This window comes from Mercenaria mercenaria, chromosome 12 (genome assembly GCF_021730395.1).
Source record: "Mercenaria mercenaria strain notata chromosome 12, MADL_Memer_1, whole genome shotgun sequence".
Lineage (NCBI taxonomy): Eukaryota > Metazoa > Mollusca > Bivalvia > Venerida > Veneridae > Mercenaria > Mercenaria mercenaria.
This window is the reverse complement of record NC_069372.1, coordinates 27,569,520-27,579,188: the sequence shown is the minus strand read 5'-3', so window position 1 is coordinate 27,579,188 and position 9,669 is coordinate 27,569,520. Positions and strand designations below refer to the sequence as shown.

The window sequence follows — 9,669 nt, the reverse complement described above, 5'->3', positions numbered from 1 at the left end:
GAGGCTCCATGGTATTCTTCCCTTATTCACACAAGAACAGTAAGGCCATAAACCATCTATGATATTTTAAATTCAAACTCAAAGCATGTAGAAGTTTAAAAATATTTACAGTTATAAAAATATACATATTTCTGAAAACAACTAAAACAAGTAAGTCTGAACTCGCGAAAACATTAGAAAGCGTTTATCATATTTACGGCCCGTAATAGTATGTATTTAAGACAAGTTGCATTGTACAGTCAATATTTGTAATTCAATAGTTTATGCGCCATGTGCAATTGATATATTTATCTTTTCTCATTCAGCGTCCAACATTTTCAATTTACTTATTGCAACATGTTACGCTACGATAATACTATTTGTATTGAACGTCCCTTCGGCATCTATCTATTGACATAAACTTCCAGATTAAGCACTGTATAATGTTCAAAGCAACAACATGATTTCAAAAAATTAAAAAACAATTGTTTGTTCGGATTGTACATAAACAGTGATCATAGCAGTACCGTTTGGGAAGGTGAATAGCCCTCAGCGAAACTGGAATTATACTTGGTTTTAATTTTCTCTTAATCCGCTTTACTGCATTTCATGCTTTGTTTTACGATAGATATGCGAAAGTGTGTTTTCCACATGAAAAAATCCACGTGCTTTATTTGTTCGGTGCTAACTATGCCATACTATATAGGTAAGATTAAAACATCTTTTTTTAATAATATCATGATTGTGTCATATATCAGTTTTAATTTAGTTGGAAAATTTATTGTTTTGATTTTTTTATACTTAATCAGTATTTTGGCAAATGATATCAAGAAAAATAATGTATTAACGCCAATTAAATATTAACACATTATAAAATACGCATGCCTTTCTATAAAGAAATGAGATGACTTGATTTATACATTAGGTTTTATATTCATAAAGCTTTAAATGATGACCGAGTCATAAGCACAAAACTACTGAGACTTTATAAATAAATACACCTTCAGAAGGTTTTAATATCTTAAAAGCACGTGAAACTGTCAACCTACCTGTGGATGGCTACAGATAAAATTGACCGATTGTTTGAAAACAACAACACTGTTACTGTATAATAAATAAATGCATTCAGTATGTGATTTTCAACTTCTGTACATTAAAGCATACAAATTTTGACAATTTCAAAAATGATGCTATTACATATAGGCATCGTTACTTACATTACAGGTTTTATTTCTTTAGCTTATGATAGCTTATATGTTCTTCATCTCTTCATCTTCTGATAAAACAACAGTTTTTGGTAAACTAAATAACAATTTTTCTCCAGTTTCCTCATAAAGAACCAACTTAGGATCTTCGTAAGGAGTCACAGTTTTCCACTTTTATTCATGAAAGATAAGCCCATTTGGGCAATCATAGGTAGATTGGGCTTTGAAGCTCTATAACTTGTTTTAAGGTTTTCTTAATTGTATATTTACAATAAAATAGAATAATCAGGAACCGAAAATCTTACACTTTGGATGTATGAAAAAGGCGATTTTCGATACATTTTGGCCACTGAAATTGCAGATAACCAGTACAAACTTCCGAAAAATATATTAAAGTAATGTTTCTGTGACCATATCTGCAGTTTTTCTATTGATTTAAATTCTTATTTTATGCATGAACATGGAATAACATTTTACAGTACAGTTTTATAACGTATGTTTCATGATTTGTTTGTTTTGGGTTTAACGCCGTTTTTCAACAGTGTTTCAGTCATGTAACGGCGGGCAGTTAACCTAACCAGTGTTCCTAGATTCTGTACCAGTACAAACCTGTTCTCCGCAAGTAACTGCCACCTTCCCCACATGAATCAGAGGTGGAGGATTTCAGACACAATGTCGTTTATCAAATAGTCACGGAGAACATACGCCCCGCCCGAGGATCGAACTCACGACCCGCGATCCGTAGACCAACGCTCTGCCTACTGAGCTAAGCGGGCGGGCTTGTATGTTTCATGAACAGCCAATCAAGGTAGTTATGAAAATAGAGCAATCTGACCTATTAATCTGAAATCAAGTTTAACCATTAGTATATTCGCGCCACGCATCCATAAGTTTTTGAAATCAGCAAGATATAACAGTAAATCACCTGCAAAATCACCAGGTGATGTCAAGATAATTATGTTACGCTTTTACGTTGGTTGCAGGGATTTGATTTTGTTTTTGCGAAAATATATTATATATCAAATTGTATATTTGTGAGAATGTTGTAATAATATGTTTTTCTATCACATAAAATATCTTTACAAGTTTGTTTAAATCTTACAGTAAATATAATCCGTTTGCATATCTAGATGAAATAGCAGTAGTGTCATGTAATTTTATGGTTTGAATAAACTATGACTTGACCCGGGAATTAGTTTGTATCGAACGATGTTATGATACAACCAAGATATAATGGTACATCTTGATTGCAAGATATTCTGCAGAACATGTCATTGTTTAGGAATATGTATTTTAAATCGTCACTTTAAAAGCTATCATACTGAAAAAATAAAACTGCGTTCAAAATGCTTGTCCTTATTTGCTTTATCATAAAAATGTTTCAGACTGTTACAAACACTGGAGCTGTTTCTCCCTGAAACCATAGCTACTCGTTAAACACCGTTTGCCTATAACGAGAAATTGGCTATTAAAGAAGCAATTTTAATAAATTGCTTTATGTAGTCCTTTCTCCGTCTGAAGTCTCGCGGGATTTCAGTTTCTTAAACTAGAGACAAAATAGTCGTTTGGGAACATCACACTTTCATTGCTTTTGTTAATAGAAAGTAGTTTAAGCCTTCCCAGAGGCTGTCAAATATAACTGCTGAAACAGTGAATGTAGTAGCAAAAGACTAAACATAATAAAATCACATCTTAATTCTTTCTTTCTTGTTTATACTAAGTTATTTCAGCCCAACTGTAATGAAAGCTATCACTCTCGGGTCTGCTGCCTGGTAAAACCAATGATAGTGACGTGTTAGACGAAAATAAGACTCTTTACCAGGATGGCCTATGATGGAGAACCTTCTATAACAATTTTCCTTTGTGTTTTACAATATATATTTGGCAAGAAAAGCATGTATTACATGTATTACGTAATTAACGCCTTTATGACGAGCAGAATTAAGTGAGTTTCGACAGAATTTATACGTTTTAAAACAAGCAAGTTTCTTAATATAATGTTTGAAGAAAAAGCACAGTGAACACACAGACTGGGTTGATAATAAGCAATTGATATGTGTTTTTTTTTTATAGATTATCTCATATTCGTAAATTAATTTTTGAAGTTTATTGCTATATTCTGACTATTTTTGTACTTGAATATAGTCTTTAAGACCAATTCTCTGTAAAAACCAAAAAAAAGTTGGAAACTGATAGTCACAGATTTCCTTTAAACCGATTTTTTCTTGAAGAGGGTGCAAAATTAAGAAAATCCTGTTTTTCATTTTTTCAATATATGTCCCAGTTACCATGGAAACGAGGATGCAAATCCCCAACTTGCTGAATTTTCAAAAAAGTAGGGGTGCATGCCTATTTTGCTATCAGGAAAGTACTAGAAAGTGTCCTTTATTTTCGTACTTGCAAATTTTAAAGGCAAATGAACAAGGTTTCATACCAAACTAATATTTCCAAATATTTATTTGATTCTTGTATGATCTAGACTTTTATCTGCAAGAAAAAAATATTTATGGAGCAAAACATATGTTTAAATTGTGCTCTACATCTTGAAAAGTGCACAGGTCTCAGCAGAAAAGTATATTTGTTTGTTTAAAGGGAAGATGATATTTCAAAAAAAAACATAAATCGTAGTGGGTCATTCAGACACATTATTGTAGATTTGGGCCAAAGTTTATGATTTGGGGCATTTTTCCTATTTTTATTACCTCCCCTTGATGCTCTTCATTTAGGAAATCACAAAGAGCTTATCTAAGTTTACTTCCTGGATTATGCTGAATTCAGATTTCCACTCGGATTTTGCAAATTTTTAGTATATAGAGACAATGACAGTCAGAGATTTTATGCTAAATGGGCATGGGATGCTTGGATGTGTCCCTTCAAACCAAGTCCACGTTTAAAATTTGCTGAATAGCGACATTGTTTGGGAAAAATACTCTGGCAGAAAAGAGTCTAAACTGTGGATAGACATCAGTCTGACATCTGTGTGTTTATTTCCATAAGTGAAGTTTGTATCAACTGACTGAAGGATCAGTGTTAAAGGATAACACTACAATGAAAACAGGTGAGTCTCATAATATTTTATGTTTTAATATGACATGTAAAAATTCCAAGCTATGCAAGATAAGTGCTCACTTCCTTCAACAGATTCAAAGACCATACAGAGGTTATTTTCTTAAATATTGGACAGACATTTCTTATTATTTTACCAAGATAAAACTTACAGGCATTTTTCCATCATTTTGGGAATACCATGCACCAACACCAGTGGAATTGGGAAAATGCTCTCAGAAATTGTCTAATGTGGAAATTTCCAAATTACCAAAATCTATGTAAAGATATTTTTTGTGTAAATTAAGCAACACTATAAATGTTGTTGTAATAACCTAAATATAGATATATACAAATTTCAAAACCATTTTAAAACATCAAACAACCATATAAGGTAACACATTTGGGAATTTCATATTCAGACTTGGGAAGAAACATACTGTTTTCTTTGGGATTACCTCCTTTCATTGGAGGTAGATTTATAATGGGAAAAGCCCTGATTTTAATTGTAAATGACCATTAGCATGCTTTTTATGTTATTTGTAAAAAGCAGATAAAGACATATTTTCATATCAAAATGTATATACTTTTGTAAATTTATTTGTTTTGTTTTTCAGCTGTGAGTTGTTTCTTTTGAAAATGACTGCTTGATGATAAAGTTTCAAACAACTATGAAGTGAGTGGATGTTCTAGAGAGGTAATCATAATTTAGTCATTTGCAACAGTGTATGTGTTTACCAAAGTACCTGCAGAAATATAGACTTACTGAAGTAAAAACTCACTGAATGCTGAAAAATGAAAACATTTAATTGCATCCATTGCTACACATAAGTCAGGATGTTTTAATCTGCACATGCCTGTTTTACAAATACATATTGAATGTAAATGGTTTGTGTCAAAGTTAATATGTTTTTATATATATTTACACATCAGAGGCCTACATGTATTTAAATAAAGAATAAAGTCCCCCACATGCCCATATTCATACAAGTATGAAATCTTGACCTCTCAGTCTATGATACAAGAATAGCTAGTAGGACTTCATATAACTTAAATTGACATACATTTGTATTGTGACTATAAATATTGATAAGTTTTTGAAATTTTAAAATATACCCTTTTTCAGAAAAGGACCCTCTGCACATGTATGAGAAACAGATTTTACTTTTAAAGTGGCCCATATAATGTTGAAAAGGATGAAATCCTGTTTCTGTCAAAATGTAACAACAGTAACAACCATTTAAGTTTGATTTGTGTATATTCCAGACTAATTCTTCAAAGAATGAATGATCATTATCATGCTTATATTGGAATAAAAGGAAGGAAGGTATCTACATTTTATTTATAGTTTGTCTTAGTCTCTGATCAGGTCTGATTTCAGATCTTTATAAATGCTTTATTGAATGTTATTTTTTGACAGAATATTTATGAACTTTGTTTAGAATTTCATGTATCTTAAATTTAATCAAAGTGTAGCAAAGTCAAAAGTATTTAATGTATTTCATACAATTGTTCCTTTTAAAATCATTTCAAGGAGGGGGAGGTCTATGTGATAAATTATTTTCATTAAAAGAATAAAAGAAAGATGTAAATATTATACATTTACTTATACAAAATTTATTAAATGATTGAAATAGTGTATGTAATTTTTATTCATTTACAAATTTGTGAAAGGAAACCCTCCAGCTGGCTTGTAGAAGATCAATAGTTCTACCCAGTAACATGATGTCACAAATATTTTAACTGGAGAGCCCATCCCCATCCCACCACCACCCATAGTCAAATGAAAGACATTCAGATTGTTATTCTCTCACATCTCTATTTTTCAGTGACAGCTACAGTCAGGGTAAAAGTAAATGCAGTCAGAAGACCTCTGATATCACCTGAAGAGCCAGCCTTCTCATGATTCTGTATCAAATAAAAATAACAAGGACTGCTAAAAAGACTTTTTATAACTTGCAAATGTGCAGCCTGTGACATAACTGTCTGATCCAGGTAGTTTAGACAAGATGACATTTCATCTCTATAGTAGAGGACACAAGTTTGAAATGCAGTATGTCATTGTGAAGGCAAAATGTTTATGAAAATAGTGTGTGTGTGTTTCCCAAATAGAGAGGCTGAAAGTGGGGAATCATCAATTAGTGTTTTTGGAATAAGTTATGGACATCTGAATAGTAAAGATCTGTCCCTTTTTTGGATTGCCACAGACCAAAATAATGATTGGTGCCTTTGACATAAATAGAAGAACTCACACTGGACACCCTGAAGATGGAATTACAAGAATGTATGTTGTTTGCATTAATGTTTTTTTTTCTTCAGATTTATGGAAAAACAATAAGAATGTCATTTCTTAAAAATGTTGATAGTTGTTTAACCAAAGGCCCTGTAATTGAAAAATATCTTTATTCTTGACTTTATCATGTTTATATTAAAATAAAAAAAATGTGATACTGTTTGATTACTTTTGCATGTATAACATTAAATTTGTTATATTTAAATTTGATAAAATTTAATGTATTTTGAAAAAGATGCACTTGAACATATCTAAATGGAAAAAACACATGACAGTCTTTGAATATCTGTAAAAAAGCACATATTTTGCAGTTCTCATCAGATTTGGTTACCAATTTACAGCATAATTATACATGAAGGCTTATTACTCAAACATATGCAGATCTAATTGTATATTTTCTACCATAGATAATTTTATTTCATATAGATTTTTTAAATCTTTAAGAAATACTGAGAAAATATAGCAAAACAATGGCTGAATTAGTATACTTGATTTTGTGAGACTGAAATATTACAATTCTTTTTCCCTCTTAAGCCTGTATCATAAAATCATATTTTCTGATGAAATTTATTTTTTAAGAATGTTGCAATGCAGATTTTAATGAAAATTCATACATTTGTAAAGTTACCTATATTGTGTTAGGTAATAACTTAAGCCCATATATACTAATTGGCCAATGATTAAAGAGAACATCTGAGTTTCTAGCTGACTTTCTGACTAATTTAAGACCTCATTCATGTAACAACATCTATTAATCTTCAGAAATCCAGTAAAATTGTCATCTGTAAAACAGGTTTCATTTTAAGACATACAAGGCATATAACATCCTATTTTACCAGCATGTATTTACTTTAATAAATAAAGTAGATTTAGTTGTGTATTTTGATAAATTTTGGAAAAAGCATTAGGAGATATTTCTGCAACTGCAGTTTGTATTAACTGAGTATTTACTGGCACTGGAATGTGCATGATCAGGGTTTTTCTGAATAAACTTAGTAAAGTCTTAAATCTACATTATCTATAGCTATCCGTAAAAAGTCTAGCCATTGTCTTGATAGTTTGAAAGAATTAAATACATTTGAGCCGCACCATGAGAAAGCCAACATATTGGCTTTGCGACCAGCATAGATCCAGAGCAGCCCGCGCAGTCTGGTCTGGATCCATCCTGTTCGCTTTCAAAGCATATTGCAATTAGAGAAACTGTTAGTGAACAGCATGGATCCTGACCAGACTGCACTGATGCACAGGCTGGTATGGATCCATTCTGGTCGCAAACGCACTATGTTGGTTTTCTCATGGCGCGGCTCATTTAAAGTTGTATCTAGCAAAATATTGACTAAACTGTTCTGTAGATAATTTGATTTAATTTGATTGTTAAAGGAAGAATGTGCATCATGATTGTTATTACATAAACATATTGTATTATTTTTAAATATCATGATATTTTTCAGTCTTGGATTACACTGTTATTTGTTCATAATTTTGAAATGTATTTAAAATGTAAATATTAAATCAAATGGCGAAGTAGACATGATTTTGCTTTTACTACTATTTGTTTCCATGGCAAATGATTTCCAAAGCTGAAAGGACACTGTCTTTACACAAACACACATAGATATTTTTATGCCGATTCTTCTCCTTAAATTCCTCGATTTCTCCCTAAATTCTGTGGAGGACTTCTCCCTCAAATTTTGACCTAGGATGATCCCTGTTTTTTAATGCAAAATGAATGTTGTAACCATGGCAACTTGAAAAAAAAATTGGACAGTCATGATTAGTAACCATACAATACCTTAAAGGCCAGTGTCAGTTGGTTATGAGTATTTCCAACTGCTTTGAAACTCAAAATTAGTTTACCCAAAAGAAAGAAAAGTGCATACAAGGTTGTTGAGAACTGACCTTGTGACAATGCTTTAAGTTTCATAGATCATGATTATGGTTGTATCCTTCTTAATTCTGCCCAGAATGTGCTTCAGGTGGGTTAGATGCATTGCAGATGAACTTTTGTTGTTTCATAGAATACAAAATTGATACAGAAAGTGCTTTAAAAAGGTCTGAATTATAATTTTCTTGTACGTTGCCATGGTAACGGAACATTCTCCTTAATTTCTAGGCAAAGTGTTGGACAGTATAACTTTGTAAAATTATTTTACATGAAATACTTATGTTTTGCAACAATTCTGTATCTGGCAATGTAATATTATTTCAGGTTATTCTGTAATTTAGGCATAAATGAGTTTGCTGAAAACTCATTTTTTGTCAATTTTCAAATTTCTGTAAAAAGCTCAAATATGAATGACCCACTAAAATTCCTCCTTAAATTGAAATGGGTATCATAGCTCTGCTGAATCCATACAAGTATTATTTTCAGATGCGTGCACTTTTTTTTCTATTAGAAGTTGAAAAATATACATGCAGACCAATTTTTAAAGATAATGTAAAATCTTAAAAGGGGGTATTTATAAAATTGTTGCTTCTAAAACTGTGAATATGTTGGAAGACAATATTTGTTTTCAATAATTACTTCAGGTATGTATTTCAGGCAAATATGAAAATTAGTGCTCTATTGCAGACAGAGAGACCACTATGTGTAAAGAAAATTGCCACATTTTAGTAAAATTTGACTCTCAGAAATTGCCATTTTTCGCAAAAAGTATGTTCCCGTTTCCATGTTAACCAGAGCTGATTCATATCTTTTCCCCCTTGATTCTTCATATATGGCTTGAATACTAAAAAGGGTGCAAATATGAAGTAATTCTGAGACTATGAGTTTCCGACCCCTTCTTTAATTTTTTGGTTCTTACAGAGAATTGGTCTTAAAACTTATAACAGTGAATAGTAGCGGAACATCAATTTTATACTATAATTCAATACCTAAAGTAATTAACATTCTTCTTGAAGAATCGAAAGATTGGTAACTCATGGTTACTTGAAAATTGTTATCTTTTAGATGCATAATATGAGCATCTCGGATCTCAGATAGGTAATCAGGCTAGAAGATCAATGAGGTTTTACACTTGTATTTTGAAATTGTTTTGGTGTTAAGTGTTGAGTTACTTTATCTATTCAGTCAAGATGTAAGACATCATCAGAACAAATTAGTATGAAGACTGCACGAAGGACATTCATTATTACCTTATTAACTTC

At 31.5% G+C, this 9,669-nt stretch overlaps 1 protein-coding gene across 1 annotated transcript in view; it reads left to right on the top strand.

Annotated features, from left to right (window-relative positions):
- Positions 1-396: 396 nt before the first annotated feature.
- Positions 397-9,669, top strand: part of LOC123533786 (glutamate receptor ionotropic, NMDA 2B-like) — a 271,661-nt gene continuing 262,388 nt past the window's right edge. Inside the window, exon 1 of the mRNA XM_053519528.1 lies at positions 397-685. The gene's annotated coding sequence lies outside the window, so the exon portion shown is untranslated. The remainder of the gene's footprint in view (positions 686-9,669) is intronic.